At 43.0% G+C, this 20,092-nt stretch overlaps 1 protein-coding gene across 13 annotated transcripts in view; it reads left to right on the plus strand.

The window, feature by feature from the left end:
- SYT1 (synaptotagmin 1) overlaps positions 1–20,092 on the plus strand; it is a 1,039,255-nt gene that overhangs the window by 568,770 nt on the left and 450,393 nt on the right. For 10 of the 13 annotated variants that reach the window (XM_077265350.1, XM_077265357.1, XM_077265361.1 and 7 more), the window contains one exon: positions 8,457–8,525. The exons of 1 other annotated variant lie outside the window; for it this stretch is intronic. The gene's annotated coding sequence lies outside the window, so the exon portion shown is untranslated. Of the gene's footprint in view, positions 1–8,438; positions 8,526–20,092 lie in introns of all 13 variants that reach the window. 2 more of the 13 variants (XM_077265356.1, XM_077265352.1) reach the window with 1 other exon arrangement.

Consider the following 20,092-nt stretch of genomic DNA (forward strand, 5'->3'; position numbering starts at 1 on the left):
ACTTTTTACTTAGTCTGTGTATATTTTATTTTCTGGTATGTGCACAGCAATAGGTGCTACTATTTTATTAAGAGGTGTTGCCCTGTTAATAAATTAGTCACCTCTAACTGTAGCTGGAATTTTGTTCAGCCCAATTTAATAAAATGCTAGTCTTGATGAATTACCCAAATCACTGCCCCCTCTGAACAGATCTCTATATTACTATCACAATTCCTCCCCTCAGTGTCTGACAGCTCAGTTGTCCAATCTAAATGACAGCTCAGTTGTCTTGTCTAGTGCAGGAGCCTGCTGAGCTGTCAATGTTTTGATAGGCAGTTCAGCTATACAATCTGAGACTGGAAGCTGCTGAGCTTCCTTCAGGTGTTCCCTGTTCTAAATGATTATCCAGCTACTTAGCTAAACAGTCATGCCCAGATCTCTGACAATCACAGCATTTTCTTGCTGGTGCTCTGACTTGTATTCCTAAAAGCTCTGTTTGTTGATCTATTGATTCCTGACCTTTGACCTTGTTCTGACCATCTGTTTGCCTAGCCCCTTTTCTCTGATCCACCATTGTCTATTCCCTTTTGCTTACTATGATGTCTCTTGGTATCTGATCCTGGAATGTTTGACAACCCTGCTTTCATGGCTTGTTCGTGAGGGGTGATTAGTGTCATAATTATCATAACATTTCTTTATAGGGTAATTTGAAATGTCAGATACAGGCAATGAACCAGCTCCTTGCATGTGCACTTGCTTCTTCTGGATACACTGAAAAAGAATTTCAAATAGGTACTGTTAGGTGTCCAAATAAATATAGTGGTATCCAGCGGTCCAGATAAAACTCCTTTGTTCAATTACCAGAAAGTCATAAAATCCATCGAATCGTGGTGTACGAAAGCACCAATGTGTCCTTATTAAAGGCCAATGCATCCTTACTGGATATATGTTTCCTAAACCAAGATAAAACTTTTAGCACCATTTTTTTTTTTTAAATATCAAATATGATATTCATTTGCTATATATTTGCTTTAAGTATATACTGGGTTTACTCCTCAGTGGTTCTTGCAATAGTTTAGTTTAATAGGATCATATAACTGGCATTCTCTATAGAAAAATAAAATAAACTTTGAATACAAATATTTTCAATGTAATTAAAGGCAAAAACACAGAGTTAGAGTTTACAAAGATACATTGCTCAGCTTTTATCATGTGAAATATAAGTGATATACCGGGTTTTTTTCATGTATAGGCTATCAAATATAACACATAACATGAAACAAACTAAGACCAGAGGATATCTTGTCACACGAATAAAAAATAAAACATATTGCCCAAAGCTGAAATACAGGAGTATAAAGTGGAGAAAGAAGTCCAGGAATCTAAGCTCTTTAACCCCTTCCCGACCTTTGACGCATACGCTGCGTCATGAAAGTCTGTGCCTTCCCGACCTATGACGCAGCGTATGCGTCATGGAATGATCGCGTCCCTGCAGATCGGGTGAAGGGGTTAATTCCTATTTTACCCGATCTGCAGAGACAGGGGGAGTGGTGCTTCAGCCCAGGGGGGGTGGCTTCACCCCCCCGTGGCTACGATCGCTCTGATTGGCTGTTGAAAGTGAAACTGCCAATCAGAGCGATTTGTAATATTTCACCTAAAAAACTGGTGAAATATTACAATCCAGCCATGGCCGATGCTGCAATATCATCGGCCATGGCTGGAAATATTCACGTGACCCCCCCCACACCCACCGATCGCCCCCCCAGGCCTCTGTTATGGGGTCCGGTCCCCTCCGTCCGCCTGCCGGCTCCCCCGTCCTCCTGTCCGCTCCCTCCTTGTTAGTATTCACCCCCCCTGTGCTCCGATTACCCCCCCTGTGCTCCGATCACCCCCCCCACCACCCCTTCATACTTACCGATCCTCCCGGTGTCCGGCCGTCTCCTCGCTGGGCGCCGCCATCTTGGAAAATGGCCGGCGCATGCTCAGTGCGCCCGCCGAATCTGCCAGTCGGCAGATTCCTTACAGGTACATTTTGATCGCTGTGGTAGGTTCTATCACAGCGATCAAAATAAAAAAAATAATAAATACCCCCCCCCCCTTTATCACCCCCATAGGGACAATAATAAAATAAAGACATTTTTTTTTTTCTTTTTCCACTAGGGTTAGGGTTAGAACTAGGGTTAGAACTAGGGGTAGGGTTAGGGGTAGGGTTAGGGTTACGGGTAGGGTTAGGGGTAGGGTTATGGCATGTGCACACAGAGCGGATCGGCCGCGGATCGGCAGCGGATCGGCAGCGGATCGGCAGCGGATCGGCAGCGGATCGGCAGCGGATACGCAGCGGATACGCAGCGGATCGGCAGCGGATCCGCAGCGGATCGGCCGCGGATCGGCAGCGGATCGGCAGCGGATACGCAGCGGATACGCAGCGGATACGCAGCGGATACGCAGCGGATACGCAGCGGATTGGCAGCGGATACGCAGCGGATCCGCAGCGGATCGGCAGCGGATCGGCCCGCGGATCGGCAGCGGATCGGCAGCGGATCCGCAGCGGATCCGCAGCGGATACACAGCGGATACACAGCGGATTGGCAGCGGATCGGCCGCGGATCGGCCGCGGATACGCAGCGGATCGGCAGCGGATATGCAGCGGATCCGCAGCGGATCGGCCGCGGATACGCAGCAGATCGGCAGCAGATACGCAGCGGATTGGCCGCGGATTCGCAGCGGATTGGCCGCGGATCCGCAGCGGATTGGCCGCTGCGAATTCGAAGCAGTTTTCCATCAGGTTTACAGTACCATGTACACCTAAGGAAAACCAAATCCGCTGTGCCCATGGTGCGGAAAATTCCATGCAGAATCGCTGCGTTGTATTTTCCGCAGCATGTCAATTCTTTGTGCGGATTCCGCAGCGTTTTACACCTGTTCCTCAATAGGAATCCGCAGGTGAAATCCGCACAAAAAAACACTGGAAATCCGCTGTAAATCCGTAGGTAAAACGCAGTGCCTTTTACCTGCGGATTTTTCAAAAATGGTGCGGAAAAATCTCACACGAATCCGCAAAGTGGGCACATAGCCTTAGGGTTAGGGTTGGAATTAGAGTTAGGGTACCGTCTCACAGTGGCACTTTGGTCGCTACGACGGTACGATCCGTGACGTTCCAGCGATATCCATACGATATCGCTGTGTCTGACACGCAGCAGCGATCAGGGACCCTGCTGAGAATCGTACGTCGTAGCAGATCGTTTGGAACTTTCTTTCGTCGCTGGATCTCCCGCTGTCATCGCTGGATCGTTGTGTGTGACAGCGATCCAGCGATGCATTCACTTGAAACCAGGGTAAACATCGGGTTACTAAGCGCAGGGCCGCGCTTAGTAACCCGATGTTTACCGTGGTTACCAGCGTAAAAGTAAAAAAAAAAAAAAAACGTACATACTCACATTTCGGTGTCCTTCAGGTCCCTTGCCGTCTGCTTCCCGCTATGACTGTCTGCCGGCCGGAAAGTGAGAGCACAGCACAGCAGTGACGTCACCGCTGCGCTCTGCTCTCACTGTATGGCGGCACTCAGTCAGAGCGGGAAGCAGACGGCAAGGGACCTGAAGGACACCGAAATGTGAGTATGTACGTTTTTTTTTTTTTACTTTTACGCTAGTAACCACGGTAAACATCGGGTTACTAAGCGCGGCCCTGCGATTAGTAACCCGATGTTTACCCTGGTTACCTGGGACCTTGGCATCGTTGGTCGCTGGAGAGCGGTCTGTGTGACAGCTCCCCAGCGACCACACAATGACTTTCCAACGATCACGGCCAGGTCGTATCGCTGGTCGTGATCGTTGGTAAATCGTTATGTGAGACGGTACCCTTAGGGTTGGAATTAGGGCTAGGGTTGGAAATAGGGTTAAGATTAGGCTTGTGGTTAGGGTTAAGGATAGGGTTAGGGTTGTGTTGGGGTTACAGTTGTGGGTAGGGTTGGGATTAGGGTTAGGATTAGGGTTGGATTTAGGGTTACGGGTGTGTTGGGATTAGGGTTGTGGTTAGGGGTGTGTTGGGGTTAGGGTTGTGATTATGGTTATGGCTACAGTTGGGATTAGGGTTAGGGGTGTGTTGGGGTTAGTGTTGAAGTTAGAATTGAGGGGTTTCCACTGTTTAGGCACATCAGGGGTCTCCAAATGCAACATGGCGCCACCATTGATTCCAGCCAATCTTGCGTTCAAAAAGTCAAATGGTGCGCCCTCCCTTCCAAGCCCCGACGTGCGCCCAAACAGTGGTTTACCCCCACATATGGGATACCAGCGTACTCAGGACAAACTGGGCAACAACTATTGGGGTCCAATTTCTCCTGTTACCTTTGCAAAAAAAAAAAATTACTTGCTAAAACATAATTTTGAGGAAAGAACAATTATTTTTTATTTTCACGGCTCTACGTTATAAACTTATGTGAAACACTTGGGGGTTGAAAGTGCTCACCACACATCTAGATAAGATCCTTTTGGGGTCTTGTTTCCAAAATGGGGTCACTTGTGGGGTGTTTCTACTGTTTAGGCACATCAGGGGCTCTGCAAATGCAACATGACGCCCGCAGACCATTCCATCAAAGTCTGCATTTCAAATGTCACTACTTCCCTTCCGATCCCTGACGTGCGCCCAAACAGTGGTTTACCCCCACATATGAGGTATCAGCGTACTCACAACAAACTGGGCAACAAATATTGGGGTCCAATTTCTCCTGTTACCCTTGTGAAAATAAACAATTGCTTGCTAAAACATCTTTTTTGAGGAAAGAAAAATTATTTTTTATTTTCACGGCTCTGCGTTGTAAACTTCTGTGAAGCACTTGGGGGTTGAACGTGCTCACCACACATCTAGATAAGTTCCGTGGGGGGTCTAGTTTCCAAAATGGGGTCACTTGTGGGGGGTTTCTACTGTTTAGGCACATCAGGGGCTCTGCAAACGTAACATGATTCCCGCAGATCATTCCATCAAAGTCTGCATTCCAAATCGTCACTACTTCCCTTCCGAGCCCCGCCATGTGCCCAAACAGTGGTTTACCCCCACATATGGGGTATCAGCGTACTCAGGAGAAACTGGACAACAACTTTTGGGGTCAAATTTTTCCTGTTACCCTTGGGAAAATTAAAAAATTCTGGGCTAAAAAAATATTTTTGAGGAAAGAAAACACATTTTTTATTTTCACGGCTCTGCGTTATAAACTTCTGTGAAGCACTTGGGGGTTCAAAGTGCTCACCACACATCTAGATAAGTTCCCTTGTGGGTCTAGTTTCCAAAGTGGGGTCAATTGTGGGGAGTTCCTACTGTTTAGGCACATCAGGGGCTCTGCAAATGCAACGTGACGCCCGCAGAGCATTCCATTAAAGTCTGCATTTCAAAACGTCACTACTTCCCTTCCGCTCCCCGACGTGTGCCAAAACAGTGGTTTACCCCCACATATGGGGTATCAGCGTACTCAGGAGAAACTGCACAACAACTTTTGGGGTCCAATTTCTCCTGTTACCCTTGGGAAAATAAAACATTGTGGGTTAAAAAATCATTTTTGAGGAAAGAAAAATAATTTTTTATTTTCATGGCTCTGCGTTATAAACTTCTGTGAAGCACTTGAGGGTTCAAAGTGCTCACCACACATCTAGATTAGTTCCTTGGGAGGTCTAGTTTCCATAATGGGGTCACTTGTGCGGGAGCTCCAATGTTTAGGCACACAGGGGCTCTCCAAACGCGACATGGTGTCCGCTAATGATTGAAGCTAATTTTCCATTCAAAAAGCCAAATGGCGTGCCTTCCCTTCCGAGCCCTGCCGTGCGCCCAAACAGTGGTTTACCCCCACATATGGGGTATCATCGTACTCAGGACAAACTGGACAACAACATTTGGGGTCCAATTTCTCCTATTATCCTTGGGAAAATAAAAAACTCCGGGCTAAAAATCATTTTTGAGGAAAGAAAAATATTTTTTTATTTTCATGGCTCTGCGTTATAAACTTCTGTGAAGCACCTGGGGGTTTTAAGTGCTCACTATACATCTAGATTAGTTCCTTGGGGGGTCTAGTTTCCAAAATGGGGTCACTTGTAGGGGAGCTCCAATGTTTAGGCACACAGGGGCTCTCCGAACGCAACATGGTGTCCACTAACGATTGGAGCTAATTTTCCATTGAAAAAGTCAAATGGCGCGCCTTCCCTTCCAAGCCTTGCCGTGCACCCAAACAGTGGTTTACCCCCACATATGAGGTATTGGCGTACTCAGGAGAAATTGCCCAACAAATTTTAGGATCCATTTTATTCTGTTGCCCATGTGAAAATGAAAAAATTGAGGCTAAAAGAAAATTTGTGTGAAAAAAAAAGTACTTTTTCATTTTTACGGATTAATTTGTGAAGCACCTGGGGGTTTAAAGTGCTCACTATGCTTCTAGATACGTTCCTTGGGGGGTCTAGTTTCCAAAATGGGGTCACTTGTGGGGGAGCTCCAATGTTTAGGCACACGGGGGTTCTCCAAACGCGACATGGTGTCCGCTAAAGATTGGAGCCAATTTTTCATTCAAAAAGTCAAATGGCGCTCCTTCCCTTCCGAGCCCTGCCGTGCGCCCAAACAGTGGTTTACCCCCACATATGAGGCATCAGCGTACTCAGGACAAATTGGACAACAACATCCGTGGTCCAGTTTCTCCTTTTACCCTTGGGAAAATAAAAAAATTGTTGCGAAAAGATCATTTTTGTGACTAAAAAGTTAAATGTTAATTTTTCTCCTATTTGTTGCTTCTGCTGCTGTGAAACACCTGAAGGGTTAATAAACTTCTTGAATGTGGTTTTGAGCACCTTGTGGGGTGCAGTTTTTAGAATGGTGTCACTTTTGGGTATTTTCAGCCATATAGAACCCTCAAACTGACTTCAAATGTGAGGTGGTCCCTAAAAAAAATGGTTTTGTAAATTTTGTTGTAAAAATGAGAAATCACTGGTCAAATTTTAACCCTTATAACTTCCTAGCAAAAAAAAATTTTCTTTCCAAAATTGTGCTGATGTAAAGTAGACATGTGGGAAATGTTATTTATTAACTATTTTGTGTCACATAACTCTCTGGTTTAACAGAATAAAAATTCAAAATGTGAAAATTGCTAAATTTTCAAAATTTTCGCCAAATTTCCGTTTTTTTCACAAATAAACTCAGAAATTATCGACCTAAATTTACCACTAACATGAAGCCCAATATGTCACGAAAAAACAATCTCAGAACCGCAAGGATCCGTTGAAGCGTTCCTGAGTTATTACCTCATAAAGGGACACTGGTCAGAATTGCAAAAAATGGCAAGGTCATTAAGGCCAAAATAGGCTGGGTCATGAAGGGGTTAAATGATAACCCTGAAGATATGTTTTGTGTTCCTTTTACAAATTCATGCTAAGTGTCTTTTCCTTTTTGCAGCGCTCAGGGGCTATTGATGGTAGTTTAAACTCCTTATCTCTAAAGGAACAGCAGACAAACAGTGGGAAGAAAAACACCCTGGAGTTGCTATCTTACAATTAGACAGGCATGCAATCACTGCCTGGTAAAATTAAAGCAACTGGCAGACCACATAGCAAATGTCAGTGCTGTATATCGAAATATCATAGAAATGCATGATTCCCCTAAAGAAAAATACAAATAAATAAGAAATATAAAGTGCTATAGTATCATCTGTAAAATGACCACAGAGGTTTAAAAGGAACCTGCCAGATCCAAAAACACTACTTACCTGTACATATATGGGTATTCTGCATGTAAATAGTGGAACAATCTAGAACAGCTGCCTTACTAGAGCAGCAGCTATAGGGAGAAAATGAACTTATATTTTCTCTGCAGCTACTCGATTCACAGTCTTTGGGACGGCACAAGGAGCTATTACATTCACGGCTCACTACTCCCTGAGCAAGGCTGTTATTACTTTCTGACACTTTAATTGACAGCCTGATCTGCATGTGTGTAGTGCAGATATAAAGGCATATTTAGGAACGTGCTGCGGTGCTGGACCATCCTATTCTTGTTTTGACCCCCTAACAAGCTTGAAATTGTGACCGCCGAGTGCATTATCCAGGATGACTTTAGTTTATATTCTTTTGTGATAGTTGTGTTGCTTTGGTGTACATTTTTCAAATGAATGAATGAATGGCTTTTTCCATTTCTCAGTGTTACATTTTGGTTCAGCGATATCACATCCATAATGTGTAAGGAATACGATACTTACTAAAATAACTGATATTTTGCAGATTTTCAATTGAAACAATATTTAGCATAATAATGAAATGTTATCTTTCCATCTTTTTCTCTCTTCCCCCATTGTAGAGACCATTAAAAATTATCAATCAATTGTAACATTTCTGTTATTGCGATAGGAAAGAAGATAATGGCTTTAGCTGTGGCATTCATTTTATTTTACTTCTCATGTATTTATTTTAGAGATTGTAATTTGTTTTTAATTTCAGGGTTTTTTTTGTGTGCAGGAAACATCCTAAAGAGCAAGTTGAACGAGCAAATATAAGAAGAACCTCAGCTCTGATCTATTTTAAAAGGTAAAATTAAATTTTTGCTAAAACATTGGAAACATTGAATACTTTATTGACCTGACCTCTGATTCCTTTTAGCATAATATCTAATATATGTAATTAAAGAGAAGCTATTTCTCATTGTCAATGATTCTTTGTGTCTAGAATGGCTTCTAACATGCACACTATTTATAGGACTTATAATAGATTGTAATCCTATTAGAAAGTCATTTGATCTGATGTATCTGGTGCCTGCTCTTGTTTTATTATTTCCGCTCATTCTTATAACTCAATACATAATTTTATTTCATGCTGAATATTTTATAACTGATTGGACAAGAAGCATTTTTACTTCACATTCTGTTATTGCAGCAAAACCTTAATGTATCTCCCATTAGAATTATTTTCTCTATACTTACGTAAGTAAGCCTATATAAATATTTCTGGATACAACTTAACATTGCACACCATAGCCGTGTCCCTGGCTGTTCTTCATGTTGTTTCATAATACAACCCATAAAAATGTTGAAAGCCTAATAGTTGCTCCTAACAGATGGTATTTGCAGGCTAACCAGCTGTTCCTGCAGTATATTATGCTTTAATTGTGTACAGGTAGTTCCTACGTACAGATTTTCCAAAAAAAAAGCTATAAATATTATTCTGGTGGGGGACCTCTGGCACATTAAAAAAACGAAAGGAATCCAACAAGTCAGATCATTGTTTCGTTTCATCGGTGCATTAGTCAACACTGGGCCTGAAAGAATCAATACAAAATATCGTATATTTGACCAAAATAAACCACCAAAGCTGAATATAATGATGCTGGTGCCCAAACACATAAACTAGTGTCAGATGTTGGACATGAGTCATCAGACTGTATTCATAGAATTAGTGGTACTTTAATCTAGCAGATCTAAAATGTGACGTTGCCCTTAAGGGTACAGTGATACCCAATATTCATGTTGTAGAATTTGGGAGGCAGTTCGGACAAGGATAAAGATGCCGGAATGGGAATCACATGGAGACCTAATATTTTAAAACATGAACTTAAACTAAAAAAAGGTGACAAACAAGATATAATGTACAAAATGTGCAACCATGCAGATACATTAATAGGATATCACAGGATATCGCATATATGTACCCTGATAGACCCTGCACCAATCCTATGCTGTAACTTTGCCTGTCAGCAGAGGTTGTCACCCTAGGGGGGAAAGCTGTGGCGCCCTCGCTCCTTGGCAGCTGTCACTGAAATTCCCTGGTGTGCCCTATTGGACAGTGTGTTCCTGCATTTTTTTTTCCAGGGAGCTGCTATCACAAGACAGAGCCATTACTGCAAAACTACAGGATTTATAATACAGCAATACTCACAACTTTAAATCAGATATATCCATGATGTCCACAACCAACTTACCCCACTCTAATTAAATTGATAGTAGATCAAATTTGGAGAAAACCCAATACACCAAATGCATCACAGTTATTGCTGCCCCTTTAGGATTCACCAATATACAGATTTATCTGTTTAGCCGGCACACTCATTGAACAGATTAGTGTGAAGCTTACCCCACTCAATTTATATAAATAGCAAATGTGGAGAAAATACAATATTCAGGGTTACTGTTGCCCCTCAAGGATTCCAGAAATATAAAGATGAATGAACCAATTCACAAGACAAGGATCCAATGGCCATATCAGTATTCCATGGCTATTAGATAGGAGACCTGCAGACCAACTCCTAACTGCCTGCACCCCTAGCTACTCTTTTGATTAGTTGACCTTGTGCAAAGTCATGTGTGTGCCACACCCACTACAATGCTGTGCCATCTGCTGGAACAGGGTCCTGCAAATCGATTCGCTCCTCCCTACACAGGAATGATCAAATATTTTCTTTAGGCCTTTTGCTGACTGAATAGTATCATCATGTTCTGACTTTTGAGGCCACAGTGGAAATGACTAAAATGAACCATATAAATGTAAAGACATTCCTAGCCTGAGTTTCATTTCTTTTCTATATTGTAAGACTAGGATCATATATAATCATGTATTCATTGCCCCAGGCTCAGTTATTTAAGCCTGATGCAACCCAACTGGTTCACATGTGGTGGCAAAAATGATGCAAATATGCTTCAGTCCTCTGTTACCACTATGCTTTTCATCACTTCATTCTCAGGTTCTTTCTGTGGCTGGATCACAACATTGCATTAAATGTGATCTGGCCACTGGATCGGTGTTTTCTCCATTCAGATGCAACAAGTGATATACCAAACAGGTAGAACGCTCCGATTGCAAACAATGGGAGTCAGTTCCTCCATCAGTTTCCTTCTGGCATCTTAGGTAAATGGCACACGGAAACAATGACAATGTGGTAGAGATGGATCACATAGGGGCCTAAGAAAAACTACTCAAGTTGTAGTTAGCAGGAACCACATGAATTAGAATTTATTTAGGCTCCCAGCAGCAGAGATCAATATTTATTTGAAGGTTAAAGAAAATCTTCATAGTGTAGGCCACTTTCACACAGCATTATTGTAGTCAGCATTTTGCATTAGTATTTGTATGCTAAAAATATGAGTGCATCCAAACCAGGGAAGGGTTATGCTTTTTATTACTACAGATTTTTCTCTACTGTTTCCTTTTCTGGTTTTGGCTTCCTAATACAGATGCTAAATACTGACCATTTTACTGCAATGAAAAAGTACTTTCATTTAAGTATTTAACTAAACCTCTATTTATCAAAGGCCACATTCAGGCGTTCAGTATCCGGTCAGTATTTTACATCAGTATTTGTAAGACATAACCAGGAGTGGAACAGTCAGAGGAAAAGTATAATAGAAACACGTCACCACTTCTGCATTTATCACCCACTCCTGGTTTTGTCTTACAAATACTGATGTAAAATACTGACCAAATACTGAAAGAGTATTTGTGGCCTAAAACAGATATACCAATCAGTGTGTTGATAGTGACAATTATTTTTGCAATAATTGAAAATTTGTCAAGTATTGCCATGTAAATTTACTGCAGTTACAATTTGTAGCACAATCATTTACAAAACTAACACTGTAACATGTCATTTATAAATGTATTTCACAAATCTGCAGTTATATTAACACACTAAATAGTAAAAATGCAAAATCAATGTGTAGAGATGGCAAAAAAAAAAGTATGTTATGGTCCTATGAATATTTTCATAGCCATCTCATTAGTAAATACACTCACACTGACATTTGATAAAGTCTAGGTGCTGATCCATGCATATAGTGAGTTATCTGGAGTTAATTCACTTTACCTTGCCAGGCAACTAAGTATGAATTATTAATGCAATGATGTGTAGAAATGAGTCCTTTCAACCACTGAGCTACAGCACAGCAGCAGTGCCAGAGTTGTTAGTGGATGTGCCCTATCTGCATTACAGAACAGATTTTCTCATTCATTCATAATTGTAGAATTTAACTTTCTACCAGCTCTACTAAACAATTACATTTTTAATTCTATACTATAATGTTATCACAACACACAAAAGGTTAATGAAGATTAAGAGGCTATTTGTAAAAAGGGAAACTGTCGTCTGATTCACACTGCCCCAACTGCATCAAAAGAATCAAAGCCTGGCTGCCAGGTATATTTTTATCTAAAATGTTCTGGTGTTTATGAGAGAATATAGTTAAAATATATAGCTAGTGACCGTAGTTGTAGTCGAGACTAGTCCAGATCCGCCAACTATTTCTTCCCAGCACTGCTATAGGTGATCGACAGGTCTCTCCTCATGTACACTTAGAGCAAGACCTTTTAATCACCTGGAGAAGCACTGAAAGAAGCTGGCCAGGGATAGATCCAGTGTAGTCTCATCTCTGGCTATGGTCCCTGGCTGGTTCTTCAAATTATATCTTCTCTGTGGAGAAAAAATAAGCGTCTGCAATAATGGCGCAGCCAGGTTCTTACTCAATCAGCAGGGGGTGACGAAGGTACATAGCGAAACGCACGTCACTGAGAGTGCCACACTCATCCTTTTTAAATCATGTCACTGTATCCCAATATCTGGTACAACACCATAAGTCATATGGGATAATACTACGTGCATCTATTTATAGTCTGTGCAATTATCTTTATAAGGGATTTGTGCAATTATGTATATCACTCGCTACATTAATGTCTATTATGTTGTAGCAAACATCTTCACCTATTATATGGGTATACCTCTATTAGGACCTGCGTTATATTATCTCAGCACTATTTTCACTTTATGGATTACCCACACTGATTATAATTCGTAGGTGTGACATGGCTTCTTGCATCAATTAAGCTTATTCTACTCTATTTTGTTAATTCCAATTTGCAGTATCATCAATTATGTGTGTATATATATATATATATATTGTATAAAGCTGAATGTGTGTGTGTATGTATGTGTGTGTGTATGTCCGGGATTGGGATCTGCACCGTCGCAGCTACAGCCACAAAATTTTGCACAGTCACACGTCTGGACCCCGAGAGCATCATAGGCTATGTTGTGAGGCGAGATTTTAACCCCGCGTTTTCCAAATCACCAAACAATTTTGCCCCTATCTACATAATGGGGAAAAAGTGAAAGGAAAAGTGTTGGAGGCAAATTGACAGCTGCCAGATGTGAACAAGGGGGACTTAGAGTGAGAGCGATGGTGCCAAAGAGCATATACCATACAGTTGCTAAGGTGGGGCCCCGACATGGGATACTCACCACACACGGGGATATGAACACACACACAAAATGCGCCACACACTACCATGTGCTTGAACACATATACCACCCTCAGCACACATTTCACCACACATGCACCAACCTCGCCACATAAAAGTCGAAACACAAAAGTCACCGCTCAAAACTCGCCACGCGCAAAACTCGTCACATGCAAAACTAGGCTCACGCAAAACTCGCCACACGTGCAAAACTCACCTCATGGAAAACTCGCCACACGCAAAACTTGCACACGCGGAAAAATTGCCACATGCACAAAAGTTGCAACACATGTAAATGTTGCCTCACACAAAACTTGCACATACTCAAAACGCACCACACATAAAACTCGCCACACGCAAAACTTGCTGCACACAACTTGCTACACACAACTTGCTACACTAACCTGTCAAATGCAACTTGACACACAAAAAGTTGCTACACGCATGTCGCCACACAAAACTCATCTCACAAAAGTCTCTACATGCATTTGCCTCACGCAACTCAACACACACAACGTGACACATGAAACTCACCCTAAAACACACACAAGTCTGGTATTATCCTTCAAAAATAAAAATCTGATTAACCCCTTCATGACCCAGCCTATTTTGGCCTTAATGACCTTGCCGTTTTTTGCAATTCTGACCAGTGTCCCTTTATGAGGTAATAACTCAGGAACGCTTCAACGGATCCTAGCGATTCTGAGATTGTTTTTTCGTGACATATTGGGCTTCATGTTAGTGGTAAATTTAGGTCGATAATTTCTGAGTTTATTTGTGAAAAAAACGGAAATTTGGCGAAAATTTTGAAAATTTCGCAATTTTCACATTTTGAATTTTTATTCTGTTAAACCAGAGAGTTATGTGACACAAAATAGTTAATAAATAACATTTCCCACATGTCTACTTTACATCAGCACAATTTTGGAAACAATTTTTTTTTTTGCTAGGAAGTTATAAGGGTTAAAATTTGACCAGTGATTTCTCATTTTTACAACAAAATTTACAAAACCATTTTTTTTAGGGACCACCTCACATTTGAAGTCAGTTTGAGGGTTCTATATGGCTGAAAATACCCCAAAGTGACACCATTCTAAAAACTGCACCCCTCAAGGTGCTCAAAACCACATTCAAGAAGTTTATTAACCCTTCAGGTGTTTCACAGCAGCAGAAGCAACATGGAAGTAAAAAATGAACATTTAACTTTTTAGTCACAAAAATGATCTTTTAGCAACAATTTTTTTATTTTCCCAAGGGTAAAAGGAAAAACTGGACCACGAACGATGTTGTCCAATTTGTTCTGAGTACGCTGATACCTCATATGTGGGGGTAAACCACTGTTTGGGCATACGGCAGGGCTTGGAAGGAAAGGAGCGCCATTTGACTTTTTGAATGAAAAATTGGCTCCAATCTTTAGCGGACACCATGTTGCGTTTGGAGAGCCCCCGTGTGCTTAAACATTGGAGCTCCCCCACAAGTGACCCCATTTTGGAAACTAGACCCCCCAAGGAACTTATCTAGAAGCATAGTGAGCACTTTAAACCCCCAGGTGCTTCACAAATTGATCCGTAAAAATTAAACAGTACTTTTTTTCACAAAAAAATTATTTTAGCCTCAATTTTTTCATTTTCACATGGGCAACAGGATAAAATGGATCCTAAAATTTGTTGGACAATTTCTCCTGAGTACACTGATACCTCACATGTGGGGGTAAACCACTGTTTGGGCACATGGTAAGGCTCGGAAGGGAAGGAGCGCCATTTGACTTTTTGAATGAAAAATGATCTCCATCGCTAGCAGAGACCATGTCACGTTTGGAGAGCCCCCGTGTGCCTAAACATTGGAGCGCTCCCACAAGTGACCCCATTTTGGAAAGTAGACCCCCCAAGGAACTTATCTAGAAGCATAGTGAGCACTTTAAACTCTCAGGTGCTTCACAAATTGATCCGTAAAAATTAAAAAGTACTTTTTTTTCACACAAAATTTCTTTTAGCCTCAATTTTTTCATTTTCACATGGGCAACAGGATAAAATGGATCCTAAAATTTGTTGGGCAATTTCTGCTGAGTATGTTGATACCTCATATGTGGGGGTAAACCACTGTTTGGGTGCACGGCAAGGCTCGGAAGGGGAGGCGTGCCATTTGACTTTTTGAATGGAAAATTAGCTCCAATCGTTAGTGAACACCATGTCGCGTTTGGAGAGCCCCTGTGTGCCTAAACATTGGAGCTCCCCTACACGTGACCCCATTTTGGAAACTAGACCCCCCAAGGAACTTATCTAGATGCATAGTGAGCACTTATAACCCCCAGGTGCTTCACAGAAGTTTATAACGCAGAGCCGTGAAAATAAAAAAATAATTTTTCTTTCCTCAAAAATGAGTTTTAGCCCAGGATTTTTTAATTTTCCAAGGGTAATAGGAGAAATTGGACCCCAAATGTTGTTGTCCAGTTTGTCCTGAGTACGATGATACCCCATATGTGGGGGTAAACCACTGTTTGGGCACACGGCAGGGCTCGGAAGGGAAGGCACGCCATTTGGCTTTTTGAATGGAAAATTAGCTCCAATCATTAGCGGACACCATGTCACGTTTGGAGAGCCCCTGTGTGCCTAAACATTGGAGCTCCCTAACAAGTGACCCCATTTTGGAAACTAGACCTCCCAAGGAACTAATCTAGATGTGTGGTGAGCACTTTGAACCCCCAAGTGCTTCGCAGAAGTTTATAACGCAGAGCCGTGAAAATAATAAATGTGTTTCCTTTCCTCAAAAATATTTTTTTAGCCCAGAATTTTTTATTTTTGCAAGGGTAACAGGAGAAATTGGACCCCAAAAGTTGTTGTCCAGTTTCTCCTGAGTACGGTGATACCCCATATGTGGGGGTAAACCACTGTTTGGGCACATGCCGGGGCTCGGAAGGGAAGTAGTGACGTTTTGGAATGCAGACTTTGATGGAATGCTCTGCGGGCGTCACGTTGCATTTGCAGAGCCCCTGATGTGCCTAAACAGTAGGAACTCCCCACAAGTGACTCAATTTTGGAAACTAGACCCCCCAAGGAACTTATCTAGATGTGTGGTGAGCACTTTGAACCCCCAAGTGCTTCACAGAAGTTTATAACGCAGAGCCGTGAAAATAATAAATGTTTCCTTTCCTCAAAAATATTTTTTTAGCCCAGAATTTTTTATTTTTGCAAGGGTAACAGGAGAAATTGGACCCCAAAAGTTGTTGTCCAGTTTCTCCTGAGTACGCTGATACCCCATATGTGGGGGTAAACCACTGTTTGGGCACATGCCGGGGCTCGGAAGGGAAGTAGTGACGTTTTGGAATGCAGACTTTGATGGAATGGTCTGCTGGCGTCACGTTGCATTTGCAGAGCCCCTGATGTGCCTAAACAGTAGAAACACCCCACAAGTGACCCCATTTTGGAAACTAGTCCCCCCAAGGAACTTATCTAGATGTGTGATGAGCACATTCAACCCCCAAGTGCTTCACAGAAGTTTACAACGCAGAGCCGTGAAAATAAAAAATCATTTTTCTTTCCTCAAAAAAGATGTTTTAGCAAGCAATTTTTTATTTTCACAAGGGTAACAGGAGAAATTGGGCCCCAATGTTTGTTGCCCAGTTTGTTGTGAGTACAGTGATACCCCATATGTGGGGGTAAACCACTGTTTGGGCGCACGTCAGGGCTCGGAAGGGAAGTAGTGACATTTGAAATGCAGACTTTGATGGAATGGTCTGCGGGCGTCACGTTGCATTTGCAGAGCCCCTGATGTGCCTAAACAGTAGAAACACCCCACAAGTGACCCCATTTTGGAAACTAGACCCCCCAAGGAACTTATCTAGATGTGTGATGAGCACATTCAACCCCCAAGTGCTTCACAGAAGTTTACAACGCAGAGCCGTGAAAATAAAAAATCATTTTTCTTTCCTCAAAAAAGATGTTTTAGCAAGCAATTTTTTATTTTCACAAGGGTATCAGGAGAAATTGGGCCCCAATGTTTGTTGCCCAGTTTGTTGTGAGTACAGTGATACCCCATATGTGGGGGTAAACCACTGTTTGGGCGCACGTCAGGGCTCGGAAGGGAAGTAGTGACATTTGAAATGCAGACTTTGATGGAATGGTCTGCGGGCGTCACGTTGCATTTGCAGAGCCCCTGATGTGCCTAAACAGTAGAAACACCCCACAAGTGACCCCATTTTGGAAACTAGACCCCCCAAGGAACTTATCTAGATGTGTGATGAGCACGTTCAACCTCCAAGTGCTTCACAGAAGTTTACAACGCAGAGCCGTGAAAATAAAAAATAATTCTTCTTTCCTCAAAAATTATGTCTTAGCAAGTAATTTTTTATTTTTGCAAGGGTAACAGGAGAAATTGGACCCCAACAGTTGTTGCCCAGTTTGTCCTGAGTACGCTGGTACCCCAAATGTGGGGGTAAACCACTGTTTGGGCACACGTCGGGGCTTGGAAGGGAGGGAGCACCATTTGACTTTTTGAATGCAAGATTGGCTGGAATCAATGGTGGCGCCATGTTGCGTTTGGAGACCCCTGATGTGCCCTAACAGTGGAAACCCCTCATTTCTAACTTCAACACTAACCCCAACACACCCCTAATCCTAATCCCAACTGTAGCCATAACCCTAATCCCAACCCTAACCCCAACACACCCCTAACCACAACCCTAACCCCAACACACCCGTAACCCTAATTACAACCCTAGCCCTAATTCCAACCCTAACCCTAAGGGTATGTGCCCACGTAGCGGATTTGTGTGAGATTTTTCCGCACGACTTTTGAAAAATCTGCAAGTAAAAGGCACTGCGTTTTACCTGCGGATTTACAGCAGATTTCCAGTGTTTTTTTGTGCGAATTTCACCTGCGGATTCCTATTGAGGAACAGTTGTAAAACGCTGCGGAATCCGCACAAAGAATTGACATGCTGTGGAAAATACAACGCAGCGTTTCTGCACGGAATTTTCCGCACCATGGGCACAGCGGATTTGGTTTTCCATAGGTGTACACGGTACTGTAAACCTGATGGAAAACTGCTACGAATTCGCAGCGGCCAATCCGCTGCGGATCCGCGGCCGATCCGCTGCGGATCCGCGGCCGATCCGCTGCGGATCCGCGGCCGATCCGCTGCGGATCCGCGGCCGATCCGCCGCGGATCCGCCGCCGATCCGCAGCGGATCCGCGGCCGATCCGCTGCGGATCCGCGGCCGATCCGCTGTGGATCCGCTGCCAAATCCGCACATGCCATAACCCTAACCCTACCCGTAACCCTAACCCTAGTTCTAACCCTAACCCTAGTTCTAACCCTAACCACAGTGGGAAAAAAAAATAAAAATATTTTCTTTATTTTATTATTGTCCCTATCTATGGGGGTGATAAAGGGGGGGGTTTATTTATTATTTTTTTTATTTTGATCGCTGTGGTAGAACCTACCACAGCGATCAAAATGTACCTGTAAGGAATCTGCCGGCCGGCGGGCGTACTGAGCATGCGCCCGCCATTTTGGAAGATGGCGGCGCCCAGCGAGGAGACGGCCGGACACCGGGAGGATCGGTAAGTATGAAGGGGTGGTGGGGGGGTGGATCTGAGCACAGGGGGGGTGATCGGAGGACGGGGGGAGCGGACAGCAGGACGGGGGAGCGGGCAGGAGCACGGGGCAGCGGAGCACAGGACGGAGGGGACCGGACCCCATAACGGAGCGGTGGGGGGGCGATCGGTGGGGTGGGGGGTGGTCACTTCAGGTTTTCCAGCCATGGCCGATGATATTGCAGCATCGGCCATGGCTGGATTGTAATATTTCACCTGTTTTTTAGGTGAAATATTACAAATCGCTCTGATTGGCAGTTTCACTTTCAACAGCCAATCAGAGCGATCGTAGCCACGGGGGGGGTGAAGCCACCCCCCCTGGGCTGAAGCACCACTCCCCCTCTCCCTGCAGATCGGGTAAAATAGGAGTTAACCCTTTCACCCGATCTGCAGGGACGCGATCATTCCATGACGCCACATAGGCGTCATGGGTCGGATTGGCACGGGTTTTCATGACGCCTATGTGGCGTCATGGGTCGGGAAGGGGTTAATAAGCAGACAAACTACAAGAGCAACAAATGTACCATATTGGAAATACGGCAGCTGTTAGTCACATGACCTGTCTGTTATGTGCATGTGTGAGCTAATATATACTGCCAGGGGGGAGGGCTTCCTGTTGGCTGGGGATTTATCAGGCTGCCAATTTAGCTTACAAATACTGAGGTAAAAATACTGACCAAATAAAGTGTGAACGAGGTCTAATACAGGAGGAGATGACATACAGGTACATACTATATACAGGGGAGATGACACACAGGTATATACTATATACAGGAGCAGATGACTCACCAGTATATACTATATACAGGAGGAGATGACTTACATGTATATACTATATACAGGAGGAGATGACATACAGGTATATACTATATATAGGAGGAGATGACATACAGGTATATACTATATACAGGAGGAGATGACACACGTATATACTATATACAGGAGGAGATGACATACAGCAGGTCTATACTATATAAAAGAGGAGATGACTCATAGGTATATAGAGGAGGAGATGACATACAGCAGGTATATACTATGTACAGGGGAGATGACATACAGGTATATACTATATACAGGAGATGACATACAGGTATATACTATATATAGGAGGAGATGACATACAGGTATATACTATATACAGAAGAGATGACATACAGGTATATACTATATGCAGGAGATGACACATAGGTATATACAATATACAGGATGAGATGATATACAGCAGGTATATACTATTTACAGGGGAGATGACATGCAGGTATATACTATATACAGGGGGG

This window comes from Ranitomeya variabilis, chromosome 5 (genome assembly GCF_051348905.1).
Source record: "Ranitomeya variabilis isolate aRanVar5 chromosome 5, aRanVar5.hap1, whole genome shotgun sequence".
Lineage (NCBI taxonomy): Eukaryota > Metazoa > Chordata > Amphibia > Anura > Dendrobatidae > Ranitomeya > Ranitomeya variabilis.